The 23058-nt window shown below is 41.0% G+C and overlaps 1 protein-coding gene across 4 annotated transcripts in view; it reads left to right on the plus strand.

Moving 5' to 3' along the window:
- Positions 1–23058, plus strand: part of SVIL (supervillin) — a 204723-nt gene that overhangs the window by 18678 nt on the left and 162987 nt on the right. For all 4 annotated transcript variants that reach the window (XM_039839717.1, XM_039839718.1, XM_039839716.1 and 1 more), the window contains exon 2: positions 15682–15779. The gene's annotated coding sequence lies outside the window, so the exon portion shown is untranslated. The remainder of the gene's footprint in view (positions 1–15681; positions 15780–23058) is intronic.

Below are 23058 nucleotides of genomic sequence, written 5' to 3' on the forward strand. Positions count from 1 at the left end.
TTCTTTTTGACTATTGAAAGGAAATTTAGCATCAAATTCACTGAGTCTTTGCTGAAATCATCTCTCGTTATATTGTCTGCTTTAACTCTGATTTTTTGATGCAATAAACAGCTTTTTTATTTTGCTCTGCCACAGCAAATTGTAGTTGCTCATGACATTTTTTCTTTCAGTCCCTTTTGTCCTTTACCGTTTTGACCATAATACTAGCTTTTATATCTCCACTCAATTTTATATCAGTAGTAAGACTTTTAAATTTGAAAATTTTACCAAATTCATTTTATAAACTAAAAAAATTTAATCAAATATTTTAATTAAAAGTATTTTCATTTAACTATCAATTATAATTTATATAATTATCACTATAATTTGTACTGTCTGAATAAAAATATTCAAAGGAACATATTGTAGTGTTACATCAATGTGTAAAAAAAAAAATCACTTCAACTGAATCATCTTGTTAACACCAAGTAAGTAGATTGGTGATGTGTTTGGGTGTGGAGTCGCGTATTACAACACACCAATACCATCTTAAGCAATATTGCCTTCAAAGTGAGGTGTAGGCTCCCAAAGCAATACACTTGTATTTAGTGGAAAAATATTTTATACTGCTTCAGTTTTAAAAAAATAACTAAAATCAATTAAAATTAGTTAAAATTTCACATTCAGTTCCTCAATTGTACTTGTCACATTTCAAGCAGCCTTGTGTGGCCCGTGGTTCTTGTATTGGACAGGAGAGGCCAGAGGCTATTTGCATTTAAATCTAGGGACCCTGCATCCATACCTGGGTGGATTCCTACTTTTCTTGCTCTGCAGCTACTTCCTGCTTGTCTGGTTCCATAGCACTCACAAATTCTAGGAGTAAAGCAAAGTAAGTCTTGTATAATTAGTGGTCTCTGAAGGATCTGATGACCATGACTCAAAGGCTGGATGACTTCCCTCAGTGCTAGGCCCTCAGGGCAAGAGTTCTCACCTCAGGGACAGTTTGTGGGTTATAATATTGGGACAGGGCCAAGGCACGATCTGTAGGTCAACTGCAGCTTCCCTTCCTCTTCCCATGGGTTCCTAAACCATGACCTCTGGAGCAGCCTGACTTGGACTTAGTTGGATGGGAATTCTGTCAGCAGAGATGGCATTCTCATGGTTCTGGAAGAAACTGGTTTTATTTTTACACCATTAATGAAGGTGTTAGGGGAGAGCTGCCCCTCAGCAAGTTGGCTAAGAATGTTTTCAGAACTCCATCTTTAAGGATAGTCACAGGCCAACATTTTTTTATCCTATTTGTGTCCGGGTGTGATTCTTTTCCCTTTTGTTTGTTAATCTGTGGATGTATCAGTTACGGTCTGTTCAGGAGACAAAAATCACAGAAATTTGAAAAAGGAAAATTTAAAGAATTATTCATTAATAACAGAGGATTAACTACTACGGGGTTAGCAGAGGATTAGCCAATAAGTTGGAAAAGAGAATGTAAAGAATACAGCAATGACGACTACAGGGAGCAGCCACTACCTCTAGGGCAGGATCAAATTGGTAAGTAACTGCCCCTCATCCACCCCAAAAGCTGAGCGTCAGACCCCCTCGGACAGGCCGTGGCCCTGTTGCCACTGCCATCACAGTCAGGCCAGGAGCTGCACGCAGCCCTAGTACACACTGTCTGTTTACAAGGTGACAGAACTTGTTGGGAATCCATGCACTCGGTGCCTACAAGTTATGGCTGGGGATAGTCCTAGGCTTGCTTCTGCTGCACCTCACCAGAAAGCAGCCCTCTGGGTGCCTGCCAGACTCAGTGGAAACTACCTGCAAGGGTGCTGCCGAGACTCGTGGTGGGGGAGTACGCCAGTGGGGGGGTGGGCCCCCCAGGCATTCCTCATGCTGCTGGCCACTGGGCCCCACAGGAGCAGCTAGCCAGGACACACCTGACAGAGAAGCCCCTTCCTCCTGCACTACCCCCTCCAGCACCCTAACAAAGCTTAACCTGATGTCAGCTGGCAATGGTCCAGCTCCGGGATCAGAAAGGGGGCAGGGAAGGGCGGATCGGTGCTGAGAGGTAGTTCCTCATAACTTTGAAGTCTTGAAGTCTAAAGATTCGCGCCTCATTAGCTCTGGGAAGTTTTCTTATACTATTTCTTTGATAATTTCTTACTTTTCTTTTTTCCCACTTTTCTATGGTTTTTAGAACTTTTATTAGTCAAAGGTTAGCCCTCTGTCTTTTTATCTTATCCTTAATTTTTTATCTCCTGTCCCTTTGCTCTGGGTTCTGGGAGATGTCCATAACTTTATCTTCTAATCTTTCTATTGTAGTTTTTCTTTGATTATATTATTTTTTAATTTCAGTAGCTTTTATGTTTGTTTACATATTGTATTTTTTTCTAAGCCTTCCGCGTTGTGTTCTTTTACAGTTATGTCTTTATAGTTATAATCATCCTCTCAAAATGTGTCAGAATCTTTTGTTTCATGATAACTGATTCTCCTTTCCACTGATGTAAGTTTGCACATTTGGAAAAGTTGTTTTTCCCCTTGCTTTAGTGGGTCGGACTACCTGAGTTTAAGTCATAGCCCTGATATATACTATCTATGTGTATATGTATGTATATATATTAAATAGGTGTGTGCGTGTATATATATATACATATATATATGTAAGCTATACTATATATGACCTTTTAACATCTTAATTTCTTCATCTATAAAATGAGGATGATAATAGTACCTATCAGAAGTATTATGAGAGTAAATGAGATAATTTATGAAAAGTACTTAGCACAGTGGCTTTCACTACTATTTTTGTAAATATGCCTCATTATTTTTGACTGGTTATAATCCATTTAATTACTATTTTAAAAGCGCATCTAATCTGTAAAATACTGTTCTTTACTACAACTGTGGTTCCTGCTGCTATTGGTACCACCACTACCATAAATACCTTCAAACAAACAAACCTAGTCATTAGCAGAAATTAGGACAAAATTAATGGCATGATATTTGAAGATATTTAAAGTTTCCTTTCCTTGGGATTTTCTTCCAAGTTTTTAAGTTTTGAAAATGTACAAGCCTATAAAAAAGTGAGAATAGTTGAATGAATCTCCTATACTTTTTACCTAGATTTATCAACTGTTATTCACATACGCTTTTCCCCCCTCAATGAACCATTTGAACATAAGTCGCAAACGCCATAAAATTTATCCCTCAATAAATAATTCAGACATTTCCTAAAAATAAGGACAGTCTCTTCATAACCACAATAATATACCATCATCACACTGAATAAAATTAACATTAATCCAATAAAAGTATCTAATCTAATATGCAGTTCCTTTAAAATTTTTCCAGTTGTCCAAAAATGTCTTTTTTATCTCCACCCCACCTCCAGATCCAATTAGTGTTCGTGCATTTCTTTTGCTTTTGCTTCTTAAGTCTCTTCTAATCTAGAATAGAGCTTTTGCCATTACTTATTTTTCACGGAACTATCCTTTTTTCAAACTCTGTACGAGTGGTCGTGACAGACGTCCCACGGGCAGGGTTTGCCTCACTGGCTCCTAATGATTCAATTCAGGTTGAACCCTTTTGTCCAGAAGGGCTGCTGTGCACTTCCTGTTCAGTCACTTCAGAGGGCAGGTGTCATTAGGTTATCCCACTTTAGGTAACTTCGAGTTTGATCACTAAGGTGCAAATCGTTATGAGCTCTCCATTTTTAAAGACAATATGAGTTCTGGGTTCATATTGTACTTTCATTGCCACAGATTTCAAATCAGACACTCCTCCATGGAGCCTGGTGCCTGGTTCTTTTTCAGGGGACGGTACTTAGAAATCAAAATCTGGGTGCTGTGTGTGTTCTGTGCCGATGTGTGCCCTTGTTTCTAGGCTTTTTCTGTGGTCAGAGCAAGGAATTAAATTTAAGAAAAAGTTACTAGTTTACACTGCTCTTCTCCCATTGAAATCCACCTTCCTCACTTTTCCCTAACTCCATATTTGTATCTTCCCCTTTTCCCACACTGAAAACCGGGGTACCCCAGGGGAGATGTAGATTTAATCATTTGCTTTATGCTACCTACAGTACACATAACAGTACCTGCATCAAACACCAGCAGACTACCGTATAAGGATCATAATTTCCTGCAATTTTTTTTAGGGATTGGAAGTTACACAACTCAGGGAGTACAATCAAAGCACGCTGGTCCATAGTTACTTGAATTTATTTTCTCTGTTTTGTTTTGTTTTGTTTTTTTTTCCTTAGAATGTTAAGTCTTACATATTAATTTTTTAAAAACAAATATGGGGTAGTCTCTTTTGTTTCTTTATTATTTTGTTTATAAACACTTCAGATGTTACCAGGATAAATCATAGTTTAAGACCCTGGAAAGTATTTTAGCTAACATATTTACCCATTTTCTTATGTGAGGCAGGCTCTGTATGGATCAAAGATTGGTTAGAAAGAATGAGTTTTCCTTCAAACTTCTATGTGTATTATTTAGCCAACAAATATAGCCTTTCTGAGGAGTAGTGGCCCGTGAAGTGCTGCTGGGAGCACCAGGTGTGCGTGCCCTCGTGTATTTACACTCACAGCACACGTGGAACTTCGGTGCACCTTTGTGTTCAGACATCCTCTTTCCTCTGTTTGCTGCAGATCCTCCAAGACAGAGGTGATGCCATTTGTCACTGTTCCTCCAAAGCTGAGCATGTTTTGTGAATGAATGATTTCTTCCCCAGAGTAATATTAAATGTTGCCTCTTTTATCCTGGCTCTCTCGTTTGAAGAGTTCGTGTTCTAGGATCACCTTTCTCACATTTCTTCAGATGAAAATAAATAATAGTTAATTTTTTAGTTTCACTGGTAAATATTTTTCTTAGTTGGGAGACATGATCAATTAAATTTTAGATGGAATTGGTGAATAACTGAGAAATTACTCTATATGGTGGTCTATGTTAGATGCTTTGAAGACTTTTAAAAAAAAGAGTATGAGAAAATAAACCCTGCTAGTGAGGGAGACATGGTATAACATTTCAAAAATACTGTAGCACAACATATTTTATTTTACCACTTAGTGCATGCTCGGTTACTAAGTGAACACACACATAGGGAGTGGAACGAACTCTGTGGACTTGGAAAACTTAATGGGAAATCACAGATTTGGCTGAGGGAGAAGTGGTTGCAATTTTGGGGGTGGCAGGCTGGGGAGCCTAGCCCACCAAGGCAGGAAATACTAGTGAACTTGGACAATAATAAATGTTTTAGTTTGGGCTGCTTTAGCAGGATACCATAGACTGGGTGGCTTAAATAACGAACACTGATTTCTCACAGTTCTAGAGGCTGAGAAGTCTAAGATCGAGGTGTTGGCACATTCAGTGTCTGCTGATGACCCACTTCCGGGTTCATTGATGGCCATCTGCTCACGTGGTAGAGAAGTCAAGGGAGCTCTCTGGGGTCTCTTTTATAAGGGCACTGGTCCCATTCATGAGGGCTCCACCTTCATGACCTAATCACCTCCCAAGGGCCCCACCTCCTAATGCCATCACATTGGGGGTTGGTTTCAACTTGCGAATTATGGGGGAGGCACAAGCACTCTGTCTATAGCAATAAACACACAGTTCATGAACACACCTGGCACTTACCTTGCAGAGGGCTTTGCCTTTACCTATAACTGGATTATTTCTTAGGGCTGCTGAGGAATTCCATATGGGATGGGAAACAACCCCTGTTTCGGGGCGCTGTTTCCTGTAGAGAGGTCTGGGGATTCCTCATGATGCCTCTCTCCACCCTTTTAGGCCACTGATGTCTGGACTGTTCACATAACAGAAGTCTCCTGCCTGGGTCCATGTGTCCACCCTGCTGGCCCCACGCTGGGGTCTTTGTTCTGAGCCCGGAGCCCCAGTGGCCGCCTGAGCGCATCTGGAGAGCTGGCTGACAGAGGGACCTGTGTTCTGTCCCTCTGCCCTGTCTCTGCTTCACTTGGCATGAATTAGCAGCTCATGAGTGGAGAAAAGGAATTCATTTGGAGTGGAAGATGTGATTTTCGTGAGGAGGGTTTCTGATACCAGGTGGCAGAGATGGCTTAAGGGCTGACAGTCCTTTATCAGCACAGGCAGCCTGTGAAGGGGAAGTGCAGATGTGCTCAGTATCTGGTATTTGACCCTGAATTGACCCAAGTCACTGTCAAATCCAATGTTAGAAGGGAATCTTAAACAACAACCCAGAGAAATTTTAAAATACTGATGAAAAAAATATGAAAATGAGGGAAGGATCATGGATCGGTTTTAAAGTTAGAATTTTTTTTTCTTTTCACAAAAACTAAGCTTTCCCTTTTCCTGTATTAAGAGTAAATGCCTAGATTATTTCACATTACCCCTCAAGCCTACATTGGGGCCCCTCACATTTTTAGATTACCTTGATTGAGATCCTAATAGCCAAGATTTTTTTGTTGTTGTTTATTTTTGTTGGTTTTTACAGAAAAGTGAAAGAAAATTTGATTTATCCATTTAATGAATGTTTATTTGTTAGGCAACCTGTCAACTTCTGTTAAGAATCCAGGCCAGGAAGTGAGATTGGTACAAACTCCGGTCTCCTAGAGTCGGAGGCCCACCATCGGAGGCAGACTTACAAAAAGCAACAAGTCAACAGTGGGTTGTAAGTTGGGGCTTTGTACCAGGAAAAGGAGATGCCTAGGGCAGCTCCATGAGGAGGTGACATGTCAAGTGAACAGGTTATCCACAGATAGTTTGAAAGTCACGAAAGGTCAAAGGTCCGTAAGCTATGTCAGTTTGGAGATTTATTTTCAGTGCCACCATAATAAGTTTTGAGCTGATGCCTGTTAGGGTTGCCTTGTTTATGAAACGGAATAACTTTATCGATTAGTCCTGCCACATCTGATAAACATTGATCTCCGATGAATGGTTTTGGCTTGGGTCCCCTAGGACATGTAGATGCTGCGGGAAGGTGTCTGGTTGTGCTGTTGGCTGTGGAGCTTTTTCTTTCAATAGTTTTTCTTATTTTGATGGAACATTATTCAAATAGTAGCACCTATTCCGTTCTTTATAGAAGTCTTTAGAGGCTTTAGCCTGGGACAGTTCATTGTGAAACACCTTTGCTTATTACTTTTTAAGATGCCACCATGTCCTGTCTGACATGACATAATTATTTAAAAAGTCTTTTATGTGTTTTTTCAAACTTATTAGAATGTCACAATATATTAAAAGAAAACTTGGAGCCTTATAGCTAAACCATTTACTTATAAGATTTCAAGTATAAAGTTAGAACAATTTTCTATAAAACGTTAAGTGACCATTTTATGAATATTTTTGTGACAAATTATTTCCTGTCCAAATGAGGAATCTTTTTATAGGAAATAATAATGGGGTATATTATTGGGTATAAAAATTTTCTTTTTTTAATTAAAAAAAAAGCCTTCAGCTTCTTGAGGAGAGCCAGGGGTTACACATCCCCCACTTCCCCAACTCTAGGTAACCGAAGCAAAACAGAGAATTTGTTGACTTACATACTAGAAGAGACCAAGGGAGAAGCCGGCTTCAGTGGGGACTCCAGTGCCCTCGTGTTCTCTTGCAGCAGACGGGCCCGAAAAAGGGCTGGGGCAGCTCTTATAGCTTTGACCCAGAATGAAAGAGGAGAGATCGATTTCTTCTAGTGCTACTGAATAAAATCTTATGCAAGGGATCTCTTCGGCCTGGGTCATGTGCCCACTGCTGTGAATGAAAGAGAGGGGAACCTTGCGGGGCTTATCCTTGCCATGAGGGGAGCGTGGGACATGGTGCTGGGGAGAGGGGAAGAATTCCCATAGGTACAAAGGGTACAGTGCAGACAGAACCACATCATATGTGCCGGGAGGGGCTGCCGTCGTGAGAGCGGCCTGTGTTCGGGCTGATGCAGGGCCGGAGTACGGAGGAGAGGAACATGCAACACCAGTGGTATCTACTGCTTGTTTCCTTCCTCCTTCTGCAAATAGTCAGGTGAGCCCTGAAGTTATGGGCTGAAGTACCGTGCTTCTCAAACTTGGTTTTATTTAAGTACCTAAATGCCCCAGAAGAATGAACTCATGATTGGGGATGAGGGTGGCAGAAGAAAACAGTCAAATATGATGTCGCATAAATAATGGAAATAATACCATTTCTTCACTGCTTTAGAAGTGATGGGAGGGGATTCACAGGGAGGAAGGGGAGGTTATGTGTGCCCAGAATTATTCTTGTGACATTTCCAGGCTCCTGTTAGTAGAAAGGTTTTGCAAGTGTGTCTTCTTAGTGGGCAGCCCTGGGGTCATGTTGGAGGTTAGTGTGTTTTAGGGGAAATACTTATCCACGGGCTTTCTCAGTGAAGAACGTGACTGGTGATCTTCGTTCAACCATGAATTCCATCACACGTAAACGAAGTTAGAGTCTCAGCGGTCCCTCGTGCGCCTTCTTCACCTAACTCTCAAGCTACATTTTTATTTTAGAGCTTTTGTCTTATGCCGGAAACTGTCTTGGCAAAATATCTGCTAAAAAAGCCTGCATGTGGAGCTGCTCTTTATTGTAGGTGAATTAATTACTTCATCTGCGTTTTTACTCTTTACTGTGTCATTCTTTTTCTTTTCAAAGAAAAATGGTGATTCCTCCCTGAGTCTGGAAACCAGCCTCCCTCCATCTTTCGTGGGTAACCAGAGCCCATTAGTATAGAGTAAGCCTTTAAAGTCACTTTCCAGTTGCTTACAAATTTGTCTAAAGGGAGGATTGGGAACCCAAACCGCTGTTCAGTGTGCTGGGTTTGTTTTCTTCGGAGCTTACGAGTTCACCGTTGTACCCAGAGGAAGTCACCAGTATCCTCCAGAAGCGACGTGGGTGCTCTCAGGCGAGCTGAGGCCTGGGTCTGAGCTGCCTTCCCCTGTCTTCCCTGAAGATTTGGCCCCATCTGGCTTCACATCCAATACCCACCACTCCCAATTGCTCTCGCTGAAAAATTTAGTAAATCTTGCTGAGAAAAATCCTCTTTGTCAGCCTGGTCTCAACATGTCCTGAGTTATCATTAAAAATATGGCGACCGAGCAGTGGTCGTTCAGTTATTAAAATCTGTTCTTTCATTCAGCTATGAGACAAAGAAAAGCACTGAGTTAAATCCGGCCCGTCAACCAGTTGTTCAGATCTATCTTCTGAGCACATTAAAACACATAGTTGTACAGTGTCATTTGATGAGGGTGCTTTATCCGCCAGGCTGTCTCCTCTTTGCTTAAACAGGTGCCACCACATTGGGCACAGAGCCTCATCACCTTGTCGCCTGTGGTGGCGGAGTTTCTGTCCATTTCAATTCTGAAACGGAGCTTGAAGAAAATTTCAAGCGATCTGTATGAATGTGCTTCCCCCAGTGTCTATACCTAGCCTCCTAGTTTTAAATACGAAATACAGGATTTATTTCCTTTCAAAATTTGCCCCTTTTTTGGGAGGGTGAGGTGATTCACACAGGAGGGTTTTCTCATGGGAGACATCAAGGTTATTCACCCTCTGAAATTACAAATAAATATTTTAGAGAAGCAGATAGTACATTCTATACGATTTAGGTGAGCTGCTGCCTGTGGCTGCTGAAGGCCTGGCTTTTGCAGTGCTGCATCTTCATTCCTAGCCTGTCTTCATTGTTATGGAGCCCAGGGCCCTCTCTTGGCCTCTAGCACAAATAGTTCTCTTAGCCCCTGGAGCCCTGATTCCCTAGCTTCCTTGATGTCTGTCTCCAGAAACACCAGGGGTGTGTAGCGTATGCAGAATAGAGAAGAGCCCGCCTCTGCAGATGCCTCAGGCCCCGCCCCCTTTAGCCATCTTTCCTTCTGAATCCACAGTTACTCCAAAACACCCGGTTTTCTTGTAATTCTATCCCTAAGGTTATATTGGTTCATACTGTTTAGCACGTCAGTCTCTCACCTTGAGGTTTCCCACAGGTCCCAAATTCTCTAGTTTTCCTTTTCTTCTTTGGTTATACTAAGAAAGCACTACATTGTATTTGGGGAAACGATGTATCCATAACTATATTGACCATAACCACAATAGTAACTATATTAATATTTGTTACTCCCATCCTTGTTGATGCAGGTATGTACCTTCTTACTGGGTGCAGTGGTCATCCATCACAGTTCTCAGGGGACTCTCTGTGGGTTGGGGTAGATGGTTGTCTTTCAGGAACCTCACTGGACTCCTTGGCCCATCGTAGTCTTTAGAAGCTGGAATTTTAATTACACGATATCTGTATCTATATCTATATCTATATTTATATCTATCTCAGTCTGTGGCTTCAGGCAAAACATTCCATCTCTTAAACTTGCCTCTAAAATGGGGAAAATATTTAATGATGAATGAAGATCTGGTTACCATTGGTGACGAACTTGCACAGGCCGAGCACATATATTTTCATATTTGTTTCAGTGACAGCTACTGGTATTCTGGCTTTTCTCACATTTGAAGGCATCATATTTGAGGAGAATGCTTTGAGGACTGTTTCTGCAGAGGGAGAGAGGGCTGGAATTCACAGGTGTGTTGTGTTTGTACAGTCGTGGTAAAGTGGTTTGGTTTTAGATTGTAGTAAGATCTAGAATGACATGCTTCTTTCTTTCTTTCTTTCTTTCTTTCTTTTTTGTGCTGCCATATGACACAATTCCCACCTGGTCCCAGGCCTCTCTTTTTTCTTCTCCGAATATCTCCAGGAAAATACCGCCCTTTTACTAAGAAATAGAATGTTTTTATTTGAAGAACCAGCCAGTGAGAATGACATCTTCACAACTGAAGTCTTCTGTGCTATGCACCTGTGTGCTACAGGGGAGGAGAATCTCTAGACCTTTTTGTTTTTTTCCTCCTTCTTCCCTTCCTGCCTTTTCTTCTCCCATCGTCCCAATAAATACACAAAACAAAAGTCCTGTGTGGGCTCTGGAACTGCCCCACCTGAATTGAATCCAGGCTTGGCCCTAACGCCTGGACAAGTTGCTTTACGTTCTGTGTCTCAGTTTCCTGATCTGCAAAATGGGAATGAGCACCGTTCCTACCTCAGGGAATTATTATCAATTTTAAATGAGTCAACGCATGGAAAACACTTAGAGTGCCTGGCGCCATGTCAGTATTAGTGACCATTAAACCAAAATCATATGGGTCATTCTATCCTGGAGTAACTGTTAAGAAAAAGGATTTTAGAATATTTTAGAATGCTGCATTCTAAACTATTACTTTTTCCGTGTTTTCACAGTAAAAAAAAAAAAATTCTAGTCACAATTTTGGGTGGAAAGGCTCAGCTTTAATTAGAGAAAATATCCTATGCAGTTTCCCCCAAGTTTCAGAGAAAGTAGAAAGTTATTCTATTCTGTATGTGGCCGGAGAAAGAATAACTCACCTCCTGAACATCGTGTATGCCAAGCACTGTGATGCATGCTTACACTTAAAGCTGTAAAAATCTCATGAGTTTGTTCCAATACCCATTTTACAGGAGAGTAAAAAGGCGTGGAGAGGTGAGGAAACTTGCCCAAGTTTAGGAAGTGGCTGGACTCAGTCTGTCCAATTCCTGAGCCGACCAGGGCACCTGCATATGCTCTGCCTCCCTTGTGGCTACAGGGTTGCTGAACAGAGCAGGGGAGAGTTAGTCAGTTTATTATCGTTTTAATCATGGCATCTGTTAGGGTCAATATTTTAGTAATGCATTTCCTTTCAAAGGCAGTTTTAATGTTGACAAATGTCTGCTTCTAAGTCACCTGGCCAAAAATAAGGAGTGAATTTATGATTTCTTGTTTTTTATGGTTCGATTCAGATTTACTGCACAAAACTTCCTTTTATAGCTGTAAAACCACCAAAGTTCTTCACTGAGCTTGACGGTAACTTACCTGAATAAGCAAGAGCAGGGAGTGCCCTGGTCCTTGAATTTCTAGCTGCTCTCTAATTCCATTCCAGGAGGGACCACAAGAGAGGCCTCATCTGATTCACTTGGCATGAGTCTCAAGTATGTGAGAGGGTGACTTTGAACTTCTTGTTGTTCTTAGATCATGATGCTGAAATAATTCAAGCATCTATAGTAGAGCATGGCAGGTAGTTCACACCTTAGTTCTTCAGCCTCTGGTGGCTGTGGGAGCTGCGGCTTTGTCATCCTTCCTGGAAGTAACTGTTAGTCACATCTTAATCCTGAGCCACACATTTATAGCCATTTGAGTGAAGCAAATTTGACAGCAACACTGAGTCAATAATCTCAACCTTGACTTTCAAGACAGAACTAGTAAACAAACTAAATCATATATAGTTTATTATCTATTATTTTAAAAAGTCCCCAATAAGTAAATCTTTAAAAAATTATTTATTATCCCACATATTTTAAGTTGTTCATTATTCTTTAGACTCCTAATATTGTTACAGATTTGGAAGTTAAAAGAAAAAATATCTTTCTACTATAGAATGTTGCAATTTTATTTAATGGAAAAAATATTTTCTTGCTATTCTCATTCTTCTGGAAGAAAATGTTCCACTGAATAATTGATGCTTCTAAAATGAAGTCTTGTGTTTTTATGATAGTATAATAGCTTCATTATCTAAGTAAATGTTAGACATTCCTGAATATTAACTATTTTCATGTGATAAATATTTTGAATATAGAAAAACTCAGCCCACCTGATGGTTCTCAGGTGAAATTCAGACCGTGATTTATATAGAACCAGAGATAATTGCAGATGGTAGAACTAATAGCAACATGCAAATCATCAACTCTTAAGAACTTTTTGAAGGTCTTTCCATGGTTTTGGTCAACTAAAATAAGATATAAAGATGAAATTTAATTATGTAATTTGGGATGGTGAATGTATTATTATATTTTCACACTTTTTAAAAGAATTGAAACAAATACCGTCACTTATGATTGTGTAACTTTTGTTTTGATTTTGTATAAAATAAAATATTAATTGCATTGTTTTTCATAACAGAGGGTCAAAATAAAAGCACAGTGTCCCCTAGTATTTCATATCCGGATCTGAAGTTCCTGCTTCTAAAATGTATGATTGGCTTGAAATTATGTAAATACCCTCATACTACTGACTTATACTTTAAAAAAAATTATTTCTGAAGATTCCATAGCAGCTTCTTGTTATCTGAGAATAATTAGAACCAGAAAAAGGCCATTTAAAGGAATGCACTTAAGTGGGAACCAAAATTTTATAACATGATGAAAAAAAGCTTTGGGACTTTATCTTACCCCCAAAAAAACACACACAAAAAATTATGAAAATAAATTTATTTTAGTTTATATTTAATGAAATTTAAATGATCATTTTGACCACAGCTCTTTTAGAATGTGCAATGCAAAAATCAAATTTTGATTGTTTTGAGAGGAGTAAATTTTTGGACAAAATTGTTGGATGGTACGCTGTGGTGCTTTTAAAGTCATGTTTGACATTGCATTATATCTTCAAGATGGCCAGTTTTATAAAAATATTCGAGGTCTTAGTCATTTTTCTTTGTGACTTTTAGATTCTTTAGTATTAAACTCCTTCCATGTTGAAATTTTTGTCTTGCCATTAACTTAAAATTTTTCTCTTAAATGATTGTTTTCTCATCAGACTGTCACCATTTGCTAAGTCACCATTTGCTATTGTTTTACGTGTTATTGGGCACGTTTTCTAATGTCATTTTGATTAACCTCATGAAATTCTGAATTTGGGGGACAAGATTTGCAATTTCAGTTTGCAGTGGATATCTGTCATTATGTGGGAGGTGCAAGACACTGATAGACAGGCTCGGGCTGACAGGCTCACACTGATTGTGAACAAGGACAGTGTCTTGGGTGGGGATTCAGGTCATAAAATGTTTGGTTAGTAGGAAATATGCAGTGTTTTGAAGGCATGTTTCTCTGGAAAAGCTCCTAACTAGATAGGGCTTTGGATAATGGCTTCTCATGTAACAAGGAACCCTGATTTATTTGCATGTGTCCCCTGTAGTCTGCTCTGTAGGGGACAGATTCACAAGTGGGGAGATCCCCGTGCTTGTCTCCGTTCTGCCAGTGAGGAGTTATATGATCGCAGACGAGCCGCTTCATGTCTTTTGGTATAAATTCACTAATCTGTGAAATGAAAAGGTCGAGCTAAAGTCCCTTCTAGTCACAGCATTCTGTGATTGATATTTTAAGCCTGGCAAGAGCTTTATCACTCTGTTTTCATAGACTGCTATAAGTTAATAGTCATCGACCAACTCCTTTTAGTTTTTTCGACTATATATATGTATATTATATGTAAGTTATATATATATATACATATATATATATATATATATCATATATATCCATATTAATCATACTCCTGGTAAATTTATAATCAACACTTTGGAACAATTTTACATTCTGCTCTTTTTAATAGTGTTATTTCTTATATAAGTGTTTTCCTATATACCATAATCTAAATAGCTTTCTCTTTTTCACATTTATCCATTCTAATAGCTGCTTATTAGTCTATTGAGTAAATGTGTGTACACATACGTGTGTGTGTATGTGTGTGTATACATATACATGTACACACACACACACACACACACACACACCCATATATCCTGGCAACTGAGCATCTCTGTACTTCAGAGTTTTGGGGAATTGGGGGGCCATGTTACCATAGACATCTCTTTAGGTAGACAATTTTGTCAAAAGAGCTTCTCACACATGTAGCACAGTTCTGTGTGCCTTTCAGTCTTTAAGGGCCTTTTGCTGCTGCTATAAACAGGAAGAAACAAACTAAGGCAAAGCATCTGGCTGAGTGAAGCAGGGGGAGGAACAAGGAAAACTGGAAGAACATTGTGTTTTGCTGCTGCCCAGCAGGGCAAAGAGATCCTGGGGAGCCTGGTGTGAAATAGCAAGGGAAGCAGGGAGGGCTCAGAAGCCCTTGCTCTAGATGTGGCATCTTCAGGTGCCCGGCTGACCCTGCCACACTATACCTAGTATCGGATCACCTGGGAAGGCTGGTGGCCTTTGGCTCATGCTGGTGGCCTGTTGCACTCAGCTGGTCCAGAGAACAGAGCCAGAAGGGAAACAATCTTAAGGAGCAGATGTGTTCACAGCAGGAAAGCATCCACAGACTGAGTCTGCTAATCCAACATTATTAAAAATTGCAGCACTTTTCATTTTATTTCAAGATCTTGGAGATTTTCAATGCGTCCTTGGGGAATAATAGCTTGTTCATCCATTATAATTGGATTTGCTACCTCTTATCAAGATAAAGGAAGCATACTTGGCACTTTTCCCTTCCTGCTTGTAATATGTAATTTGGTCTGTGGCTGTTGTTGTACCCTCTGCATATGCGGGTGAACTGTTTGCAATGCTTGTTTGACATAACTTGCCACAATTTCTTGCTTTTATTGGGTAAGAAAGAGAACTATGCGTTGATGAAATCCAGGGTAACCTGCTGTTTACAGTAGCTAATGGCAAATGTTTCCATTTAAATCAGGTTAAAACAGGTATGATCAAGGCAATGTTAGTCGTGATTTAAATTGCCAACTAGAAGAAAACTGGAGAATTATAGAGATTGCATGTCAATTTCAAATTTCACTGTGCTAGGTCATATGGGAATGAGGGATACTGACAAAGTAAGACGAAGTCCAGTATTTTCTGAGGTTTACTTAAGCACAAACTAATTTGGTCCATCTCATGTAAGTACATGTTTCTCAGCTTTGGAAGTTACATCCTATAATTTTTAACCTTTTTTGTTTTTCCTTTCAGGCTTCAGCTACATTGAAGACTGGTTGTTTTCCACAACTAGACGAGAAGCCCATGAAGGGATGGTGACTTCTTTTTGAGTTCGAGTAGCAGAAGAAAAGGTAATTAATTATTGATGGTTTCAGAATGCGTTTGCCATACTGTTGTGGAGGCCAGCTGCAATAGTAGCAAACAGAAAATGAGAGTTTGGATATTTTCTGTCACAAAGAAAAATAACTGATACTATTCTGATTTAGTTACGTGATTATTCTATAAACGAAACTTAGCATACTCTTCTTAAATAAGCTTTCCCAGGTAAGTCTATCCAAGGATTAAGGTGTGACCCACCTAAGCAGTTTACTCCTTTTTCTAAGACCGTGTCCTCGAGAATGTCTCCCGTGCCTGTTCTGTGTGACATCCCATGTTTAGAGAGAGAATATGAGAATCTAAGACATAAGTCATGGACAGACGTTTAAAGTATAGGGACTCATTTTAATCACACATAAATTTGATAACTCTTAACAACAGCTGCCTTATCCCTTTTCCTGGTCTCAGCTCACTTAAGCCCATGACAACTGATGGCCTCACTGTGACCAGTTCTTTCTTTGGCTGGGCTCCAGGACCAGTTCCTCTCTCCCAGCCACCTAATCCTAAATCTGGTTATCCTCCCAGGTCAGAATTTTTTACCTGATGCCCTCAGTTCTTCTGTTTTCCAGAACTCTAAGCCAGAAGCTCAGGTATCAGCCATTAGCTCATTTAGGATTTCCCAAAAGATCATCTTTCTAAAATCTGTTCACAGTATTTTGTTCATAGAGACAATCACCATTCCTGCTCACCAGTTCTCTAAGTATCAGTTTATTTTCTCCTCTTCTTCCAGTGATTGGATTTAGTTAAAAAAAAAATAATAAAATCATATTTAAATTCATATCGATCTACGTTTTTAGCCATGTCAGTCCGAGGGTCAATGGATGGAAGATACAAAGACACATCTGGAGAAATTTTGAAACCTCTGACTGTCTAATGAATAGGTTGCTTTGCCTGGAGGAAGATCTCCCTTGATGGAGATATTTCTGTAGAAACTGCACATCTGCCTGACAAGGATGTTGCAGAGGAGGAGCTGGCTGAATTGGAAAGAAGGTTTTCTAGGTTCGTTTCAACCAAAAGGAATTCTACAATTTCTTAATCGATGGCCCAAAAGAAGTGAGGTTTTTGGTGTGTGTTTTGTTTGTTTGTCTGTTTTTCCCATACTTTTAAAAAAGTGAGCAAAGATATACAATTAGATTCTTGTAATTTCTGGTGCATCTATCATGCTTTGGAGGTGATTTTCTCGAAACTCTTATTCCCAAGTGTATTTCCTGAATAGCTCCCTCTTAGCCCTCATGACCTTGGAGGGCTGTCTGGAGATAGAGTGATTTCATGGATGTACTTTCGTGGAGATGTGGTGCTCCAACAGTGCTTCAGAGAGCAGCTGTCTGAAGTACGTGCGTGGTTTGCTTAGTTGGGAAGGAGATTACCATCAGTTGATTATAAACCTGGCTCTTAGGATCTTAACATGTCGAACCCCACCCACTCTGCCACGCTTGAACCCCGAGTGTTTGCCTCCCACGGCCAAGCCTCCCCCATTTACCATTCCTTAGGGACGGCAGACATGAGATAAAGCACCATGTGGTAGTTGTTTTTGAAAACGTCTAAACATCCCATGACCATCCCTGGAGGTCATATTCACTTGAGACTATAAAGTTTTATGGTTCCATTTCCTCATTACTCGTCCCTTTTCCAGAAGGAAGTATTTCCTCCTCCTTCCTTCTAAACGGGGCATTGCTTTGTCCTTACCTCCTGTCCTTGGTTTGGTTCCTTTTTATTAACTATATGCAGACTGTGTCTCTTCACTTATCACTAGAATATTAGTTCCATGAGGCAAAGAATTTCTTTCTGTTTTGTTTGCTACTTTACACTGAGCACCCAGAACAGTGCCTGGTGCATAGTAGGTGTCAGTGAACATTTACTTAAACGGTAATAAATGTATCTCCCTGAACAAACCAAAAGTTCCCTAGGGACGGGACCAATCCCTCCGACCACGAATTTCTCACTGGACTGATGCAGCAGCTGCTGTCTTCACTGACTACCAGTCTGCGGGGTGTCATAACACACACTGTCCCTCTCCCAGAAGGGCTGAGGAAGTGGTGTGTTGTACCGTGCTGTACGGGTGATCATAGGCTAAGCTGTGCCTATCTGCTCCTTAAAGCATAGAAGATTCTTTCCAAGATGCTTACAAATGAGATGTGGAAGGGATGCAAAGCCAAGAGGCAGCATCCTGTCCATGTAGGACTTTTTAACTTGCTGTGTTCACCAGCCCCACCCAGGAAACCTTTCAGATGGCTTGCAGCTGGGTGGGGTGAAGGTGGGGTGGCAGGAAGGGCGTGTGCTGATGTCACAATGAGTCTTCCCCTCTGGTCAGGTCTGAGAGGAAGTGTGTGGTAAGTCACGCGGAGGCAGAATGTCTGTCCCTGATAGGGGCTAAAGCGGCTCTTTGGTTTCCCTTTTAAGCCTGTTCTTAAAGCCTGCCTCTGTTTAAATAAATGAATGAGCACAGAGAGGAGCTTTATTGAATATGCATAATTGGATATGCAACAGATCCAAAGTCTGGCTGATGGAAGAATCAAATCTAATTCTGATGATCTAATCGTATCTTTGAATAGATGTCCTGAGGGTAAGTTTCGGGTTTTTGGCTTCCCATCACAGGTGATCATAAAAAGGAAGGAGGCAAGGAGGCAGATTTTTCCAGAAACTCTATGCTTAAATGAGTTTATCCGGATAGGAAATTTTAGGTACAAAGACTTTAAGGCACAATAATAGTTGTCTTTCCATCAGCTGGTGAATAATTTTGAGACAGTCTTGAGATGTTAATTCAATGAAACCATGGACTTATGTTTCTCGTTTCTCTCTCAGACACAAATGCATGTGCACACGCACACACACATGCACGCACCATTCCGACATTAGAAATTATTGTGCCTTCGCGTGTCAGGCTTTGTGCTGTCGTAGCTAGAGTCTCTGTTCCTCACAAAGTATTTATGAAGCTCTCATTCCGTATCATGTAGTTGCTGCCAACTTGCCTTCCCTGTGCTCCTACGCATGCCCTGAACCTCGCTCTCCAGCCCTGCCATGCTCTTCTGCTCCACCAGAGTTCCATTCGCCCTGAGCCATCACCTTCACAGTGTGCTAGACAAAATCCTGCTCCCTACAATGCCAATTGCAAACGCAAGGCCCATGTAAAATCTTTCCTGCCCCCTCCTCCACGGGAAGCTCTTCTCATTTCAGCCCTGCAGCTCCCTGTGCTTCCCTTATGGCCTTCGCCTTCTCCTCCCCATGACAGCTCTAGTGAGGCAAGCCCAGCAGGTAATACCCAGCATGCAGCCAAGTTGGGTACTTCATCTGCGACCACTTTCTCCCTCCCTCCACCTTGCCTTGCCATTCTTGATCTGGCACCGAACGCTGCCACCCTTCTTAAATGCATGGTGCACTTGTTATGGCCAAAATCTTTGGCTGTAGCCTCAGGCCTGACGTCTCAGCCTGGCACAGAGGGCCCTTCTGATGCCAGCTTCCATCCCCCGCCCCATTGTACCATGTTCTATTTGTGCAAGATACTATCAGCTTTCTGAAAATACCAGGTTCAGTCTCAACCTTGTGGCCTTGCACAGGCTGTTCCTGCTAACTGGAATACCTTTCCCCATCCTTCCCAAGGAGCTAAACGTGACTGATCACTAATGATGTCAGTCAGGTGCCTCCTCAAAGAAGCCAGCTGGATCAGGTATACCTGTTGGGGAGGGGGCTTCCGAGCCCCCCCCGGACAAAACTCGCATTAGAGCATGTCCCAGACTGTGTGCTTTAGATGCTGCTCTCCAGCTGAATGGACTGCAGTAAAGGCAGGACTGAATGCCTGGCCTCTATCATTGCACGTAACACATAGGTGTTTAAAAAATGTCTGGCTTTCTGATATTCATCCTTAAACCTGCCAACCTTATTTAATACTTTTCATTTTAGGTTGTTGTTTTTCTAACAATATTTGATAAAACAATCCCATCTTATGTAAAGAAGAATGACTCTATTTTAAAAAAATGGATTTAATGGCTTTATTCACTGCTTCTGTTCTCATAAGGGTCTGCCATATGCATTTACCACTACAGTAGAGAATTTAGTAAAAGTTAATGGAACAAGATAATTCCTCCGTTGCCTAAAAGCAGCTATCAGTCTAGATATTTATAAGTGGGCCGCTTATAAATATTTAGATATTTGTAATTTTATAAGTGGGCCGCTATCAGAAAACCCTGCCAGGAGATGGTCATGTATTCAGTTTCAATCAGCTCATGCTCCCCTCATCCTACAATGTGAGAAGAGAATCACGGGAGAAACCAAAGGACAAGGAGGGGCTGGTACTTCAACAGACACCAAACTCTCGAGGCTTCTACTAGGCTTAGTCATTTGGGCAAATCTTCTCCACACTCCAGGTTAGTCTGCCACATTGTGCTGGACATAACTCCTCCAGGAAACAGTCTGTGAACTTCCCTCTGACGTGTAACTGTCACGTGCAGGGCTCCAGTAAGATTCCAGGCCTGTCGTCTTCCAGGTGAGGTGGGCTCTGCCTTCACTGCAGGGATCTTTCCCAGACTAATGGCTTTCTAGTGACGTTAACCCATTTGTCACAAGCCTTTCTTCACCCCTGGACTGAGGGGGCCTCGGCTGGATGGTATTCTTGCTCGCGTATGTTAGAGTTCTCTGGGTTGGAGGTAGAGTATTAAGATGTAAAGAATGCAGAGAAGAGCATCAAGCATGAATGATGGGGTTTGCCTGAGAGGGCAAACAACTGCACTCACGTGGAAAAGGCAGTCTCTCCCTCTCTTTTCTCATGGAATTTGGGAGATTAACACTAAGTAGCCAATGAAACTGTGTCCCAGGTGTCACTTTTAGTGGCTCTAATGGCATTTGGGGCTGGGCAAAGCTTGGTTCTCCTGATGGAAATTTTTCTTTGGCTTGGGGATATTGCAGTGCAAGGCCAACAAAGGAGCAAGAGAAGTGGAAATCTCCCAGCAGTTTTCACCTCTCGTGCCTAGAAGCATCACTTGGAGGTGGAAAGTGAACACGTCTTTCGTCATCTGTATTCTCAGGCCAGGGTGGCAGTTGAGCTGAGAGGGAAAAAGAGGGAGAATTCATGGAAAAGGACATTGGGTGTCTGGGACCGTCACATCGAGAGGGGGTCAAGACAATTGAATCTCTTTCCTTAATTTAATATTTTTTTAATTTGAAATTTTGAAAATGATCGTGATCAAGTAGCAGTTGTTAAGCACCCAATATATCAAGCTATTTTATAAACCTTTGTTTTGAAATGTGTCTAAGGTAAGTGAACTCTCTCTGGTGCACAGATGGGTTCTGATGTCCTGGGAAGAACTCTTGTCCAAGTGACTAGGGCTGATTCTCAATAGATGCTTCCAGTACTGAGGGTCACAGCTATGTGCCAAAAGGAAAACAGAGGTGGAAAATCTGCTCCACGCAGCCAAACGGGCGTTAAATCCCAGGCTAATGCCAGCTGAAAAGGAGCCCTACATGTGGCCAAATGCTGTTGTCAAAAACAAGAGCTGGCTCTCGTTCCCCCAAACCAGAATCCAGTTCAGTGTTCCAAGAGCCAGCTGCTCCGGCCCCCTAAGGTGATGTCTCAGGGCCCAGAGTGACCTCCTTTGCCCCACAACTTCTTTCCACTTACCTCCGACGAGAAGAAGTCTCTATGAAACTCTGTGCATAGTCCCAGAGCATGTCTTATCTTACTGTGATGGCCAAAGACTGCTTAGTCTTTGCTTAGCCAACTAGTATTTAGTAAGTATCTGTGTTTAGCAAGTTAAATAGGCTTGGTTCTCAAGGAGTTTATATCACACACACACCTGTTCATTGAACTTTAAAAGCAGAATGATGAAAGAACACATGTAGTCTGAGCTAACACAGCAACGGGATATAGATGAATATGTCTTTACTACAATTAACAAGTCTTTGTGCAAAATGGGCAATGGAGGTTTATCCCTCATTAGAATAGAAAGGTGGAGGAAAGGGCTTGGTTTTCTTTTTATTTGGAGAAGGGCAGGAGAAAAATTATTAGTTTTATTTTTAGAAGAGCTGAGGGCATAGATAGAACCTGGTTTAATGAATAGGAAATGGCCACTTCCTCCAGGGAGACTGGGAGGAAAACACAGGTGGTAAGACAGGTGGTATGATTCTGTGAGGTGCGGGGACTGCGCGGGCAGGAATAACATTTTAGTAAGTGGGACGCTGGTGTCTAGGAGTCATGGTGTTCTGGATTTCATACTGTGACCTCAGCTCGTTGACCTGATGGCTACAAAGATATGTGCAGTAGGAAGGATTGTGGCTCCCAAAGAATCATGGTTCGCATCGTAATCCACAGAAGCCGTGAATGCATTAGGTTACCTGGAAAATAGGAATTGCTACTCAGCTGAACTTGAGATGGGGAGAGGATCCTAGATGATCCAGGTGGGTCCAATGTAATCACAAGTGTCTTCTGTGAGGGAGGGAGACAGAAGAGTCAGTGTCAGAGTAAGGCTGTGTGATAAAGTCTCGACGCCTTTGTTGCTTTGAAGATAGAAGAAGGGGCCACAAACCAAGGAATGCAGGTGACCTCTTGAAGCTGGAAAAGAGAAGGAAATGCATTTTCCCCTAGAGCCCGCAGAAAGAACCAGCTCTGCCAACACCTCGACTTTTAGCCCAGTGAGACTCATTTCTGACTTCCAGCCTCTAGAACTCTAAGATAATAAATTTGTGTTGTTTTAAGCCACCACGAATGTAGTAATTTGTTATAGCAGCAATAGTAAATAATCCAATATGGAAAGCTGTCTCTGTTTTAGAAATATGAGAACCTCTTAGTTATTTATAGTATATAGTATAATGGAAAATTTATGGAATATAAATAACTCAAAGAAGAATCTTGTCAAAATTAAGTCTAAGATCTGTGTAAGCTCATTTATTTTACTAGAGTGAGGGCAGAATCTTTGTTTCTTCACTTTTATATCCTCACTGCCTAGTTCCATGCCTGACTCATTCATTTCTAAATGAATGAATCTCTTTTAACTAAATCCATGAAAAACCAAAACAATTATCTTTTCAAGAGTTTATTTTAGAGTGCATCACTATTATTAGAAATCTTAAATTCAGGCTCTTGTTATAGACAAAGAACATCGCACTTTATATTGTTATTCAAAGATGAGAGGTTTGGTTAGAGAAATTTTTTTTTTTTAAATTGTTGTGTTTAAACAAGAGTCTTTATTGCTTCCTTGGGTTCTAGGAATTTCTTTGTACTTACCCAGGTTGGAGGGCTCACTTGCCCTTTGCCTGTTCAATAAA

Source organism: Pteropus medius, unplaced genomic scaffold (assembly GCF_902729225.1).
Source record: "Pteropus medius unplaced genomic scaffold, Ma_sr-lr_union100, whole genome shotgun sequence".
In the NCBI taxonomy this organism is placed as follows: Eukaryota; Metazoa; Chordata; class Mammalia; order Chiroptera; family Pteropodidae; genus Pteropus; species Pteropus medius.